Below are 2,041 nucleotides of genomic sequence, written 5' to 3'. Positions count from 1 at the left end.
AGGGTTCTGTAGTTTTCATTGTATAAGTCTTTCACCTCTTTTGTTAGGTTGATTCCCAAGTATTTTATTTTTTTTGAGGATATTGTGAATGGGGTGGTTGTCCTCATTTCCATTTCAGAGGATTTGTCGCTGATATACAGGAATGCCTTTGATTTATGCGTGTTGATTTTATATCCTGCCACTTTGCTGAATTCATTTATTAGCTCTAATAGTTTCTTTGTAGACCCTTTTGGGTCTGCTAGGTATAGAATCATGTCATCTGCAAATAGTGATAATTTGAGTTCTTCTTTTCCTATTTTTATGCCTTTAATTTCTTTCGTCTGTCTAATTGCTCTGGCCAGTGATTCGAGAACTATGTTGAACAGAAGTGGTGAGAGAGGGCATCCCTGTCTTGTTCCAGATTTTAGAGGGAATGCCTTCAGTTTTTCTCCATTCAGAATGATGCTAGCCTGAGGCTTAGCATAGATTGCTTTTACAATATTGAGGTATGTTCCTGTTATCCCTAGTTTTTCTAGAGTTTTGAACATAAAGGGATGCTGTACTTTGTTGAATGCTTTTTCCGCATCTATCGAGATGATCATATGTTTCTTATTTTTAAGCCTATTGATGTGGTGAATAACATTTATTGATTTCCGTATATTGAACCAACCTTGCATCCCAGGGATAAATCCTACCTGATCATGGTGCACAATTTTTTTGATATGTTTTTGTATCCGGTTCGCCAGAAGTTTATTGAGGATTTTTGCATCTAGGTTCATTAGAAATATTGGTCTGTAGTTTTCTTTCTTTGAAGTGTCTTTGTCTGGTTTAGGAATCAGGGTGATGTTGGCCTCATAGAATGAATTTGGAAGTTCTCCCTCTTTTTCTATTTCCTGAAATAGCTTGAAAAGTATTGGTATTAGTTCCTCTTTAAAGGTTTTGTAAAACTCTGCTGTATACCCATCTGGTCCTGGGCTTTTCTTAGTTGGTAGTTTTTTGATGGTTTCTTCTATTTCCTCAATTGATATTGGTCTGTTTAGGTTGTCAATATCCTCCTGACTCAATCTGGGCAAATCATATGACTTAAGAAATTTATCGATGCCTTCACTATCTTCTATTTTATTGGAGTATAAGGATTCAAAATAATTTCTGATAATCTTCTGTATTTCTGAAGTGTCTGTTGTGATATTGCCTTTTTCATCCCGTATGCTGGTAATTTGAGTTCTCTCTCTTCTTCTCTTCGTTAGCGTGGCTAAGGGTCTGTCGATTTTATTTATTTTTTCAAAGAACCAACTTTTAGTTTTGTCAATTTTTTCAATTGTTTCTTTCGTTTCGATTTCATTAATTTCAGCTCTGATTTTAATTATTTCTTGTCTTCTACTTCTTTTGCTGTTGTTTTGCTCTTCGTTTTCTAGGATTTTGAGATGAAGTATTAGCTCATTTATTTGTTGGTTTTTTCTTTTTTTAAGGAATGAACTCCAAGCAATAAATTTTCCTCTTAGAACTGCTTTCAATGTGTCCCATAGATTAAAAATATGGAACGCTTCACGAATTTGCGTGTCATCCTTGCGCAGGGGCCATGCTAATCTTCTCTGTATCATTCCAATTTTAGTATATGTGCTGCCGAAGCGAGCACTATAAGTCAATTCTTTAAAATTGTGCTCTCTCTCTCTCTCTCTCTCCTCCCTCTTTCTCTCTCTTTGTATACTCACCCCATCCATCTCTCCATGTGCATCTATATGCATGTGGAGATTGTCTCTAGCTTCAGATAGTTTAACTTACATTTTTTTTTTACTTTACAATAGTGTGAAATGACCCACATTCAGAAGAATCTCTACTTTGAGTTTAGAGTTTTGATCTTTTCCAGGGCTAGGGATCTTCTCTTGAAAAGCAGGGTGCCAGCCAGAGCTTCATCATTCCTAGGCAGCCACCATCAAGAAGGTAGACCACTGATTCTTTACAGTGTGCTGTCTTGCTTAGCTATGATGTTCCATAGGTTAGTGTGCTAAATACATTTTTACTTAATGATGTTTCCAGTTTGGGAAGGGCTTCTGTAGACCTA

General features: G+C 36.3%; 1 non-coding gene across 1 annotated transcript; it reads right to left on the bottom strand.

Moving 5' to 3' along the window:
- Positions 1-1,508: 1,508 nt before the first annotated feature.
- On the bottom strand, positions 1,509-1,615 carry LOC143393326 (U6 spliceosomal RNA). The gene has a single exon (XR_013090612.1). It is a non-coding gene; the product is annotated as a U6 spliceosomal RNA (small nuclear RNA).
- Positions 1,616-2,041: the final 426 nt, after the last annotated feature.

This window comes from Callospermophilus lateralis, chromosome 2 (genome assembly GCF_048772815.1).
Source record: "Callospermophilus lateralis isolate mCalLat2 chromosome 2, mCalLat2.hap1, whole genome shotgun sequence".
Taxonomy (NCBI): domain Eukaryota; kingdom Metazoa; phylum Chordata; class Mammalia; order Rodentia; family Sciuridae; genus Callospermophilus; species Callospermophilus lateralis.
This window is presented reverse-complemented; position numbering and strand designations above follow the sequence as displayed.